This window comes from Acanthaster planci, linkage group LG11, assembly GCF_054643075.1.
Source record: "Acanthaster planci isolate LZ-2023a linkage group LG11, COTS_SCS, whole genome shotgun sequence".
NCBI classification, from domain to species: domain Eukaryota; kingdom Metazoa; phylum Echinodermata; class Asteroidea; order Valvatida; family Acanthasteridae; genus Acanthaster; species Acanthaster planci.
The window spans coordinates 14,669,101-14,683,540 of record NC_141787.1 but is presented as its reverse complement, the minus strand read 5'-3'; the positions used below and the strand labels follow the sequence as shown (position 1 = coordinate 14,683,540).

The following is a 14,440-nucleotide window of genomic DNA, read 5'->3' as shown; positions in this document are numbered from 1 at the left end:
GATTCACAATAGTGAGCCCCCAAGAGTTTGCAACGCGTTGGCCAATCACAACGCCCGAAATTCGTCGACCCTTTCTGAACGCGCATAGGGTCGACAGATTTCGCGCATTGTGATTGGCCAACGCGTTGCGAACTCTCGGTGGCACACTATTGTGAACCGCCCGTATTGGCGACAGCACCCCAGTTGAAATTATCGATTCTTTACCACAAGTTTTAGACAGTAGCGCGAGTATGCGGGGATGTGCCCCAAAGCAGATGCCCATGCTTCCCCCTCCCCGCCCCATTTGAAGTCTTTGAACAACGTCTCTTGTTAAATGGAGCTGCAGCTTGTTTTCTGGTGGTGCCCCCTTTAAAAAAAATGTGTGCATCCCCGGGTGTCCCCCGGAAATTTAGCCCCGGTTATGCCACTTGTTTTGAGAAACCACAAGAACAGATACATTTATATTGCAAAGACACATATTTCCCTGGTCATTAATTTCTCCGTATGGCCTGTCGTCAGTATGTCGTACCCCTGAACCTCCATTATCTTCAAATGCATCGCTCAGCTTGACCGTCCATACTTATATCAACCGAAGAGTCGGTTTAGTATTTCAGTATTGTAAAGCCTGAATGCACAATCTTCTGTAAAACCTCAGCACCACTGTTTCGCCCTTCTGGGCCCGCCATTAAGTCGGCGTACATAATTTCTCCCCATGAAAACTCCTCGATTATTCATTGACCGTGGCCACTTTCACTTGGATAATAAGGGGGATATCAATTTGACGTTTTTACCTTTCAGTCCGTTCGGTTGGTGATCCCATTAATAATGCAGCTCACGGTTTTTCCTTCTCGGCTCGTACACTTTTCACTTGCTTCACGAGTCAGCGAAATGCGATATGATTGTTCTGGACAGGCCGAACTAAATAATTGATGTGACGCTCTATAGTTTGGTCTCAGTATCAAAATAAGTGATGATAAATGAAGCCTAGTGGGAGAACAATGAGAGATTGTCAGAGCATAATATAATGTCTGCGATCGTCTCTGGTTTGGATTCGAACATGAAATATCACGACATTGTTGTTCGTCAGAAAGTCGAATTAAATTGCAGACCCAGCGATCCAGGCGTAAATCGCTTTCCTTCGAAGAGACACGTGCATTTTCCTGTCTGAACTGCAAAGTCGCATCATGGATATTTTGATAAATTTCTCCAGCTCGCACTAGTAAAGCTTCTAGTTTACTCTTACGCCTTACAAAAAATGACCGTCAACGCTCATGGCCGGCAATCATCCTATCAGGCCGATAGCGTATGTCGGTATCCGCGTCCCGCTATTCCATTGTTAGTGCATTGGCGTCATTTATTTTGAGGTCGTATTTAGGCCTCGCAAACGAGGTGTTTCCTTCCATGGGGTCGGGGTTATCTCCTTTACGGACCCATTGCTGAGTTGATGCTTGGCACATGCGGTGCAAAAATTGCCGCTCTTATATAATGCTAAATATTTTATCAATAAAGGACTTCTCGAGAGACAGGCACAGTCAAATATCATTACATCTTCGCCGTCCTTGCGTCTAGTCAGATGTAGGATCGCTAGATTTTCAGGGCCACCAAATAATCATCCGGGGATATAGTTGTGATTCCTGATCTCGTCTCCTTTTTTTACGATCAATGCATGATCGGAGTAGTTCATCTGTTGACTGGTGCACTTGGTGGCAAGTCGTCAGATAGGTCGTATTGGATCCATGAACTAAAAAATCGGCATATATAAAGGAAAATGATGCCGTCAATTATTAATAAAACTTCCTGGGATAAGAGCCCGAAAATTCTGCGTTCACTGTTCTGTAATACCCCTCTAACGCGCGGATGTTCGTATGATACACTCGAGTATACAGGCGTTGCTTGGTAGCCATCTTGCAGGACAGTTCTTTTGTTAAGGAAAACTTCCTCTGTGCATACCCTGTGGAACACAAGCACTGGCCAGCAAGATGGCAGCCATGCAAACCCTGTATTTTCCGTATATAACGTACTCTCTATACCCATTCGCTGGGATAGATATAATCCCATGACCTTAAACGATATCATGAGTGACGTTCAGTGTACGCCCCGTGAAAAAGGGCCGTAGAACAGTAACCAACTTTCGATATGATGTGGGTTTGACGATTTCAGCTGTGCTTTTCCTCAAAATATACGCATAACGAAGCAATTGGACTAGTCTATACAATTACCGCACGTGCAATCGTCGGACGAAAATGACACGGAACGCTTTCTGCAATCACTCGATATTTTCTCTGCAAACAATCCAGCATTTAAATTCTCTCCATATGTTTATGCGACCATATAGACTACATTAACGTCCATTACCGGTAGAAAAGGAGAACGAAGTGTACCCAAGATGTACCCAAGAAGGATACCTGGACGTTCCATCATTTCTTCGGTCTAAGGCATTAAGCAGTGTTTAATCTGACGTCTAACGGCAACAACACCTTGAATTTTTCAAATTAATTATTACAATCAAATTATATAATCACATTTCCGTCCTTTAGGTGCAAAGTCCACCCAATTTTGACCACTCATCTTCTGACTCTACCTCTGTGGAATCTAAAAAAATATTCTGAGTGATTAAACTTGGACGCTGGGGGATACCCACAACCCTCTAAGTTTTGTGTAAATCCCATAGGATTTCGTTAAGTTGGCATGGTTAGGGCTGACAAATGGCCAGGCTGCGAGACGCACGGTGTAAGGAAAATTGCCGATGACGTCACAACGTGTGACGTGTCAGGCGCATCAAAAGATCTTAAGATGCTATGATGCCCTATGGAAGTCAAGTGGACATCAATCAGCTGTGTATGTAGTTTAAATAATTCTGAGGACCACCGGAAGGCAGCAGCGCAGCAAACGTTCGGTCATCCGCCGGCCCCATCTACTACGCTCCGTACTCGCCCCCCTTACAACCGCGTGTTTTCGACAAGAGGGACCTCCAAATTAAAGTGCCTTCCACTTACCGCGCAGAGGGCACCCCCCCCCTCCGCCAACGATACAAAATGTCGCTCGTCATAGTTCCGTGTATTGCGGGGGAAAATTCCACCTTGAAACCATTCAACGGGAACCAACAAAATCGAAGCCCGCCGAGGCTGTCTCGTCCTTGTCCCCAGGGGTGCGTCATTTCGTCGATGCTTATTCATTTGGGCACGGCTAATTTGTTTTCGCTTATTAGCTGTCGACAAAACAAATGACATATGCATGTATGCCCTTTTAAGCCCTGCAATAATTGCTCTATCGAATGGAGGCGGTCAGAGATGCATCCTGCGCTCAACCACTGGAACGTATGCCTGACCGTGTCTGTCTTGAGGCGCCTTACAAATGCACGTCAACTGTCTTGCGCTCACTGTTGCATATTTGTTGCATAATCACAACCAGGGCGATTGTGGCGGCCGAACAGCATGCACACGTGTGTTATGTTAATGGGAGTCGATTTTGAGGTCCGTGAAAGTGAAATGCGTGAATGCATCGTGTACGCAACGCACCCGAAAAATGTACATGTAGAAAGGCGCCGCCAGGAGGATGTCGATACGTTTGTGCGTCGGGCCGGAATTTTCAGACCAAAAGAAAAAAATTACAGTCCAAATGACCGTAAACCTCGGGGTTGAAGACCGTGCACCTTAGTACAGGGCCAATCGTTACCACTTGGTGTTCACAGCACCGTCAGTGTTGATTCAACACTAGTTTTTTTTTCAGTGTAATTATTGCCAAGATGACCTTCCCCGACTTAATTGTTGTTAGGTAAATCAATATTGGGATTATACGTCTATGTCGTTATGAATACATCAGGTCTTCGCCCCATTGGTCTACGAAATGCAGTAATTCTGTAGGTATAGTTGAGTTGAAATTCCACATTTATAGAATATCTTCACAGTGATGTCCATGTCCTTCTGTATCGAACCGTATCCACTGAATAATTAATTCAGTACCAGTGCCGTCCGATGTTATCCTAACATCGTGGCTTTACGGTCTATATTGTTTAACTCCCTAAAAATTCATCCTTCGATTTCATACACGCAGAAATTGTTCTTCAGCATACAAACATACATCAATGGTTTCAATAACTCCATGTAAAAACGTAGAGTTTGAGAAAAAAAAAACGTCATGCCATCAGAATATTTTTTTTTTTAGAATAAAAATTTACAGACTCTGGTCTTTTTTTTTGCCGAAGTGACACTTTCGGGGGCGTCCGACGTAAATCTTTATGTTCAAGGGAGCAAACTTTCTCTATATTTGGGTACTGCAGTTTGCCGGCGTGTAGAGGCTCGGAAGGCTAGAGGCAAGTCTGGGAGCGCTTCGCAATTGCTACTTTTTTTTATTACTGCATAAAGCAATGATTTAAATAATCGACCGAACCTCCTTCTCAGGGCTAGCCGCAAATAATGCCCCCGGTGCGCACAAGTTCAATCCCTGTTCGTTGCCATGCGCAGCGATTATTATTAATTCGGTCATGAAAAGAATCAGGCCAGACCTTCTCTTCGCCATTGTGGCTGAAAAAATTAGGCGCGTCTGGGGTGTTTTCGTGGTGCGGCATCGTCCTAATTCGCACGGCGAACTCAATGGTGAAGGCAAGATGAAGATAACGGCGCGTTGTCATTTAGCTACCTATAGCCTGAGCCTCACAGCTACTACCTTCATCTTCAAGGCACAGAAAGTCGATGTCGGTGTCACCGAGGAAGGCCGGATGTCTGGTGTCTCTAACAAGCAGCGTGCTTCTCTCCCTTGAGCGGCATGCCTTGCCCACGCTGCCTCGCACTGGCTTTACATTAATTGGCTACAAAAAAAATTGTCAAGCCTCTAAATTGGGATTTTCGTTTCAGTATTCCTGGACCCTCGAAGCTATACTGAGACCTCAAACCTATCGTACAGTGCCTTCATAGACTGGAAAGAAAACCAGGTCAAGCAGTCAAAAACAATGAGGTTCAAACATCGTTGACTATTGATGCAATTATTTGAAATCATCGGTGAATCTTTGAAATCCTGGCAAAATCTAATTAATGTAAGAAATTACTTATTAAAACTTCTATTTGAAAGAGTATTGTAAAGGTATTGTACTCTCTGTTCCTACAATAGCGGGCCGGATTATTTTTTTTTCTAATCTCTTGCTTCCCATTTTCCGAAGATTCCACTCCCTTCCCCCGCACTTGGAACTGTGTAATCCCTCTTTGTACAACTTGTGCACGAAATGAATAAGGCAGAAACTTTGGCCTTCAACCCACTGAGGTATAACCACGTTGTTATTCGCTTTGTTTCTCCTGCTTGGTTGAGCGTCGTGACTTTAGGAAAGAGGGAAAACAGCTCACAGACCGGAGATACGCGGTCGATAACGCATGAATGCTCTTCGTATAAAAGTCAATATGAATTTCAACCCCCCCCCCAACCTATCACCAGGGGATTTTCTATTTTATTTAATAGCGTAGTGGCTATTTTGTTTTTACGGAAATAACTGTGTAGATAGGTGGCACTCGGTAGTGGCTTGTAGGCCATTGACTCCTGAACATGGCGCCCGTTTTGTAATCGACGGGAGCAATGGGCGCGTCGGCTTTCTTCGTTTAGCTTGATTTATGAAGTAGAAATTCTTTTACTTAAAACAAGCACACTGGAAAGAAGCCTTTCATAAATCTTGCAAAAGTGACATTCCATTTACTTACTGCATTCTACAAAAGCAACAATTTTGGTGAAATCTTTGATGTTGAGGAAAAATGATACAATGTCATGTGGTCGTCTGTCGCCCGAGGTGACTTTCGGCAAATGCCGTACTATATACGTAATGACTTAGGCCTATCTGTAACAAGACGCATCGTCTTTATTTCGCGACGAAGCCGACTGGTAAAACCGATTTCTTGTTTACTATGCAGCATAGGTAGTTCCAGGTCATGCATGTTTGCCATTTTAGTAAATAAATTATGCAGTATCTAAACTCATCGACAGATTACAAGGGCCGATCGAGGAGAACCCTCTCCAGCGTAACACGAGCCAACGCGCTTTTGAATCTGCCGCGTGTGTAGTCCTAAACGGCCACATTACACGCAACACGTAACGCAGAAAGTGAGATACGTGTACACGACAAGATCGTATATATCACGGCGGAATACCAACGATCGATTTTCACCAGGCAGTCAACAAGAGAATGCCGCTACAAGGCTTAAACCACACCTTCTCGCTTTGCGAACCTTGCCGACACTTTTGAGCCGCTGCTGACAAGTTGATAACCTCATTTTGTAGACCATTAGTCGAACAGCGCGGTGCTATTTTTTTTTTTTTTTGGTCCTTAACTCACTCGTTTCTGTAGTTGTGCGGCAGTGCCCTGCCATGATCCCATTAATAATCTGTTCAGAGCTCGGCAATGAGCCGGGAAATAGAGCAGATCGCTCCCGCGGCAAATTACGCGCGCTGGTCTGGCGCTGGTCCGGTGATACCTCCAGGCGCGAAGAAAGAGGGGTGAAACGTGTGCCACACGATGAAGGTGATAAGCCATCACAAGACTCTATCCCCGGACTCAAGCCAAATCGCTCCTAGAATCTCTCGGACCAAGTACAGACTATGCACTTTGTCTTTGGCGGTGAGATAGGTTGATTGTTGTCGGGTCGTGTATGTCTCACACCGCGTCTGCGTGCACTTTTGCTGGCTGGCCGGGGACGCGGCCATAAAGCCGGCAGGTTTGACTGTAATGAGGGGCTACACCGTCAGTCACTGAATTAAAAACAGCATGTGTCGTAAGAGATCGTTAAGGAGTCACAGTCTGTCTTCAAAGCAAACTGAGACGTTCTCCCCTTCGTTCCGATGTCGCATTGACGGTCTGCAACGCTCTTTGCGATCGCCTGAAGTGATGTTTGCGATCTTCAGCGTTGTGGTCGAAAGGGTCTATACGGTGTTTAAAAATTCTTCCTTTCTTTGATTTCGTAGGTTATTTCGCGGGAACAGGTTTTTGATATCGGTATCTTCGAACACAGAAAACGCTTTTAGAATCGGGAGGCTGTTTAAACGTTCAAACGTCAACCCTTTCGTGTTCCACAAAGTTTTGCCAGTGGTGTGTCCAGGAAAGAGGACAAAATTGGTTTCTGTGGGAACGACTGTCCAGGTTTTTTCATCTGTAAAATTCCCCACTACCCTTGGAAAGTTAGAAGTACCGTTTTGAAACTGTAAGAGCTTATGTTTCCTTAAAAATGGCAACCTGTCTTGGGCGCTACTTCCCTTGCCCGTCCCCCACTGGACACGTCGTTGAGTTTGGCCCGCCGTTGTCTTGGACTTCAATTCCTTCTTGCGACCTGGAAATCTTTGTGCTATTACGTTAAAAAGAAAAGACGGCGTTTGAGGCAGCCAGATCACTACACAGCAACAAGATTCAGAAAAATCTTAACGTGTTACGAGACTTTATTTTAATAACGTAAATTCCATTTCTCTGAAGGTTGGCTGCTTTCTAGTATTGTCTTCTCAGATTGGCGCATAGAGTTTAATTTTGACAGACCGATGAACGTGTCATTTCCTAATTATATCACACAGACGATTTCCTTACTGTAATTATTTATACCCAGCAAGAAATGAGACCGAGGGGTACCCCCCAACATGTCCAATCCCTATACACATTCCAGACTATTGTTACTTAACACATCCCCCCAAGATGTCTGAAAGGAATTCCCCAGATTCTTGCGGGTTCTCTCCGTCTCATACCTTGCTGCATATGTAATTATTCGGGAAATCGTTCTTGATCATGTTCCCCAAATCCATCATATCCAATGTAATCTGTTAAATGGGGGTAGTGCCAGACTATTCCGGGTTTCAAGCTTCACCTTCAGTTTTTTTCTTTTAAATGTGGCTCAAAACATACCGTATCACAAATTAAAAATTATTCTGAATGTAAATTGGCATGAAGATGTGATAAACTTTCATTTTGGCTATCATTTCTATTCTCATGTTCCTCTCTTTCAATTCCAAAATGGCCGACTCGCGAATACGGTCTTTTTTAGCAACATCATGTGGTCTGTAAGTAGGTGAAAATCGCAACATGAGAGATGAAAGGTTTTCCAAGCATGAGATGTCCATTTATTTGGAAGCACGTAAATTGGAACAACAGAAAGACCTGACGGTGGGTTCCGAGACAAACGGAGCCGTACACGATACAATTTCTTTCAATATAAAATGAAAAAAAAAATCGGAAACGTCACTGTTATTTCATGCACGCCTGGAGCATGGTTTTGTCAATACAGCGTGACCATCGAAACAATGTCACGTCAGGGGGCTCGCATTACGCACGGCAAAACAGCCTTCTGTCCGAAATCAAATCAATCGTGCAGGCCTTGTGCGTGCAACTCGACTCGAAATCCTCGAGGGGACGCTGTGGTACGGGCGATCCGATACCGCTCTCTTATTTTTCGTTGTATTTCGAGTTACGCCGCGCCTCGTGTCGTCCTGGTCAGGCCTATATACTGTGTACTCTCTCCCCAAATCTCTGAAATTCTCTCGTCGAGGACAGCAGTTATTTTGACGGTCACTTGCCCTTTAAAAATTTATCACAGGCAAGTCAGAAGAAGCCTGTATTTGATTATGAGTTCCTTTCGTATCTGTCGCCGCTGTCCAGATCAGGCCACTAAAGCCCTATACCCGGTCCTTAAGTTTAGTGATCAATGAGCATTCCATCATTTGGATCCCTTGAACTTTTTGTAACTCGTGTAACCGTGCCCAATTTTGCTAAGAAAATCCCTGGTGAATGACATTAGAATTAGAGAGATTTTAAAAGCAGCTGTTGCAGATATTGGTCTTACATCTGCGTCCGCAGCAACGGCCGAATCGCTTCAGAAGGCCTACAGGGTGTATGTGGTAACTGCGTGGCAAAGGACGCTGTCGGGGCGCACTTTGGTTGTTTTGTAAGATGTAGGGCTACATTGCTCAAGCTTTAAATAAGGGAAAATGTGCTTAGCTGTAAGAGAAGAGCATAAATAGAATCTATGATAAACATGTAAATAGCTAAAGCACAGATTACACAGTAAAGAAAGTGCGAAATAACAGTTTGAAGACAATGTTGTCTTTACTAGCAGTGACATATGGGAAATTTATTGTGAGAAGCATTGGTAATGTTGATCCTTGCTTTGCTGTTCTTGAAAGCTAATGAAAAAAAATCGCAATCATGATATTTGTCCAATTTAAAACCCTTTGAACGCGACAACGCGGTCCGTACCGAAAGAGGAGACACTGTTGGTATTCACAGCGGTCGTCTTGGTTCTAACAACATTGTACAACAGCGCAGAAATTAGCGTGTTTTTCACAGCACGATTAATCATCCGCAGCCCAGCCCTCTGTTGAGGGAATTCGAAAGACAATCGGATGAAATACAGAGGACATCCTTCGCTCAGGATCCGTTCGGAGTAATCGCCGCCGAAACTCTGGTCGACGAGGCCCGGAATCAAATCAGCGGGTGTCTCGGGTGGCCCGCAGTGGGTGGAAATTGCACCACCGCCCCCGTGCCGAACCTCGTTAAGAGGCTGCTGCTGGTTCACGCGGGAACTGAATGCAACTTTGTGGTCCCTATCGTCTCCCACCGTGCTCCATAAGTTGCTTGTCGGGTTAAATGTTTTAAGGGGGGATACAAATCGTAATTTCGACCGAAGTGTTTGTTCACTGGCTAGGCAGTGTGTGCAGTTGTAGATGCAAAAAAAAATGGTTGAAGCACTTTTGAGCGGTGGTATTGCCCACGTAACCTCGTTTGCCTCACGGACCCTTTGCACAATGGTAACCATCTTGGAAAGGGTTGGAGATCGTTGATTAATAGCTCGAATCCGCTGGTGAGGACTCCCAGTTTTTGTACGTTCTAATTCCCTGTGCGATATTCTTCGAAATTTGTCTTTTTTTTCACAAGGCCACACTCCTCGTGTGGCATTAAATCATTTCCTCCGAGGTCATTTTTCTTTGACAAGCCCCGTCCGTCACCATAGCAATCGCTCCATTACAATAGACACGGCTGCTGTTTCTCCAGTTATTGATCGAACCTTATTTATCAATTAACCAGTCATTCCCATCCTTTGGAGTGACTACAACGCAAAGCTCGCTCGTGCCTTGTTTACTTGTTGAGCTTGTGGTTGGATGTCACCCCTTTTTTCGGTCAGTCCGTAGGTCTGTCAGTCTGTCTCATAGTTGATCTGTCCGTGCATCAGTGAATGGTTGCAATATTCGAAACTTTCATTGAGAAGCAAATTAATACAATTCGCCCAAATTGAGTGGACAGGGTTGCAGACGGTGCCTGAAATGGTTCCTTCATCCAGCTGAAACGACAAAGCAGGGAATCTTATCTTCCTGTATCCTGGTAAATTAAAATTGTGTCCTTGCAAAATAAACACGTTAAACAGATCTGGTCTACGTGCTCGTGGTAAGCTGCCATTGATAAAGTCTGGATCAGCTTTTCTGAAACAAAACGGGACGAAGCCTTCTGGCTGTCAACGCCGAGATCGTGCCCGGATCGCAGATGTTGAAATTAACAGGGCAGAAATCGCGATAAGGGAGTCCTCTTCTAGAATTTTTTTTAAATTGTTGCCAACTTCATGGCTTATGGGTCGCATATGGGGAAATAGTTTGTTCTCGTGGGATAAATCCCCCGCCGATGCCGTGCTTTGTATAGTCAGACAGGGAATTAAAAAGCCGGTGTAGAGATGGTTAAATGGTCAATGGATGGTTATATCAGGCCCGTGCGTGCTGTAACAAAGTCGTGGTGTAAAACCTTAAATGACAATCCGCTCTAGGGTCTGCTGCTGTATTCGCTCGGGCATCAGTGAATACTTCCTCGTATCCGCATCTGTTCCAGTGGGGTGAAATCTGCCCTGCCTCTTATTGCCGACCCTCTAAGTCATATCTTTAAGCTTTCATTTGTAACTGTTTCTGTTCCCCTTTATCTCAAAGTCGCCAAGATTATCCCCATCTTCAAAAGTGGGGATGAGCAAAATCCTTGGACGATTTGTCTACAATCGACCCTCTCGTTCTATCTCTCATCATAAAATCCTTTTTGACCACCAATTTGGCTTGAGATCTAACCACTCTACCGACATGGCCCTCATTGAGTTTGGCGGCAAGATTACGAATGCTCTCAGCATTAAACTACATGCCATTGGTGTTTTCATTGATCTTTCTAAAGCTTTTGACACTCTCAATCATGCTATTCTTTTCAAACTGTATCACTATGGCATCGGAGGTATTCCACTTCAATGGTTTACTCATTATCTTTCTAACAGGTACTCAAGTACTTCCATTATGAATTGTGATTCTGATCGTTTGAACATCCAGCATGGAGTTCCCCAAGGATCTTTCCTTGGTCCTCTTCTTTCATTGATTTACATCTACGATCGTCACAATTCCTTATCTCTTCTTAACTTCACCTTTTGCGCCGATGACACGACCATCTTTCACTCCAGCCCCGACGTTGCTTCTCTGGTAGACACTCTCAACTCTGAGCTCCGTGTGGTTTCTTCATGGTTTAAAGCCAACAAACTCTCTGTAAACCACAGTAAAACTAATTTCATTTCCTTCATCAAGTTGTCACTTTCTCAGAATATCCACTTGCCTCCTTGTTAATGACAATATCTCTATTAATAGGGTCTCTTCTGCCAAATTCTTGGGTGTAATCATCGATCAAAACCTCTCTTGAACAGACCATATCTCTTCCATTAACAAAATTGTCTCTCGTAACATCGGTGTCTTATCTAAATTACAATACTTTTTTCCGACTTCCTCTTTGGTTTTACTGTACAATTCTCTTATTCTTCCGTAATTAAATGACTGCAACATCGTTTGGGCTCGCGCAACGAATAACAAATTGAACGCTTTGCTTATCACTCAAAAAAAGGGTCATTCGTACTTACACCTTGTCACACTCTTGGGCCCACACTGCACCCCTTTTCGCAAGCTTAGACACCCTCACTGTTACGACATCAGTAACTTACAATCTGGTATCTTCACGTTCAAAAATAATTATCAGTAATCCTCTCTCTGGTACGTTTTCTTCGTACTTTTCACCGGTCAATGAGCTCGACCAGAACCCATGTTTGTTCCCTTCACTCGCACCGTCTACTCAATGAACACCCTTCGCTTTTTCGGTCCCCGTTTATGGAATGCCATTTCCGATGACATCAGAACGAAGTCGTCCGTAGGCCAGTTTAAGACCTATTATAAAAGAGCCATCCTTTCCCATTATGTAACATAGCTTTAATCTTCATCTGTACTTATGGTTAATATCTCCCTTTTTATTTTATTTCCCTTTTTTTAGTCGGTATCAAATATTCCAATTCTTGTAACTTTTGCCGTCAGCTATTGTCATGTCTTTTATGTTTTGTTCGTCGTGTTTTCTTTTATGTTTGCTTTGTTTTGTTCCTGTTTGCTGTCTCGTAGTTGTTCGAGTTGTTCTTGTTATGTCTTCTGTCTTAAGGGCTGTTTACACAAGCCTCTGCTTTTCCTGCAGCCTCGTGCTCTTTTCTCATTTGTACATGGACTACTTTTCTTCATCTTATCATAAGTTCTAATGTTCTTTTGTTTCATTAAGCACCTGTATCTGAAACAAAATTATTTACATCCAACTTTGCTAATTTCAATGTACCAAGTTTCTTTGACCTCTGACGTATTTTCTGAAGATTATCCACTTTGTTAATTTCTATAAAATTCTATGTACCTTTTTCCTTTAATTATCAACGTATTTTTTTAAACAAGAGTATGGAATAAACGTTTTCTTGAATTGAAATTGAATTAAATCCTTCGCGTCTGTTACGTGTATGGCGCTGCGCGTTTGAGTCGTTTAAAGACGCGTTCACGAAATTTGAAGGAGATACCAGGCAAATACCCAAAGTTGAAAGCTTTACTTGTTAGGAACCCATTGCTGGACTGAGAGAGGGTGCAATACGGGCGATTCACAATAGTTCGCCCCCAAGAGTTTGCAACGTGCTGGCCAATCACGATGCGCGAAATCTGTCGACCCAAGGCGCGTTTTAAAGGGTCGACAACTTTCGCGCGTTGTGATTGGCCGACGCGTTGCAGACTCTTGGGGGCGCACTATTGTGAATCGTCCGTATTAAGGAGGCTCTCTTGGTGGGAACTGCACTTCCCGGGTTTACGAAAGACCATGAAATGCACGAGTTTATACGGTTGCGTCAATACCAACAAAATGGATATTCCAGGCCCACATGGCTCATTTCAACCGATAAAGGGGTGCCTCTGCTCAAGGCGGATACCAAAGCACGGTCTCTGCGTGCAGGGGTGTGCATTGCTTTGTGGTGGGACACGAGCAATTTCAAGGTACGGGTCACGCAGCGTTTGGTGCACGTATGGTGATCTCAATACTCGCCAGCCCGAATGCGCACAAACCCTTTGGCCTTCAGTAGGCCTACAGGGCGTTGGGTCCAGTGCGGATACGGTGTTTTAAAGTGTCTGTGATGTGTCTTTCCTTGTCATCATTTGGGTGGGTATTTGCCTAGGCATGAAGTGCAATAATACAGTACTATGTTAGATCGAACGGCCTCCAGTGCAGGTTAACAGCCTTTAAATAGGAGACTTTGAGACGCTTGGGCCGTTTTCCAATACTCAACTTCGTCTCTGTCTCAGGATTCGTCCCCGAAACCAATGCCCGATTGTGGGCCTGAAGAGTTTGAATCAAATTGGATTACTGTAGGTTTTTTGCTCTCTTACATCTTATTTGACGTTCTGTGGCACTATTAGACTAATTACTGTGCTTACAGCTTCAAAGTCAGCTATTAAAAAACAGTTGAAGCCTGAGACGGAGCCGACGTTGAGTATTGGAAAACGGCCCTAGTTGTTACAAACATACTGGTCCTTTTTACCAGTTCAGAGCATGCGTGCATAGTTCTGAGCACGCGCAATAACTCGAAAAGGGACCGGTATGTCTGCTGCCACCAGTGTCTCAAAGTCTCCCATTACCGCCCTTAGTACAAATGTTATTCACGTTCATGTATTTAAAATGTAGATGTTCTCATGCAACTCTTATACTCCTGCACTAATTGCAATCAGTCGCGTATGTCAAGTGCAAAACTGAAAACTTCGCGCCCGTATAACGAACCGACTGCACCCACTAATAGTCACACGACCTATTAGGCCCTAGTGGGTATCAAACATCAACAAACATGGTGTCTAAGTATTCTACCGACCGTCGGCCTATTTTCGGCAAATGACATCTTTGACACTTTTGCTATTGGAGGACGCCATGTGTAATGATATTTGATATCCACTGTACGTACAGCGTTAGAGTCGAGTCCACAACCTTCGAGGCCAAGGCCGAGTCCGGGGTCTCCAAGGTCGAGGCTTTGCAAAACTGGCCTCGAGGCCGGCCTCGAGACCTCCAACACTGGTAGGTCAGGTGACTGAGTGGGCGCAATCAGTCTATTCCAAGTACTTTCGCGTGCACTGTCCTATTCACTACCTATCCGTCCCACATAAACCTGTA

General features: G+C 44.3%; 1 protein-coding gene across 3 annotated transcripts in view; it reads left to right on the top strand.

Moving 5' to 3' along the window:
- Positions 1 to 14,440, top strand: part of LOC110976318 (gamma-aminobutyric acid type B receptor subunit 2-like) — a 50,782-nt gene that overhangs the window by 11,948 nt on the left and 24,394 nt on the right. The gene's annotated exons all lie outside the window — the stretch shown is intronic.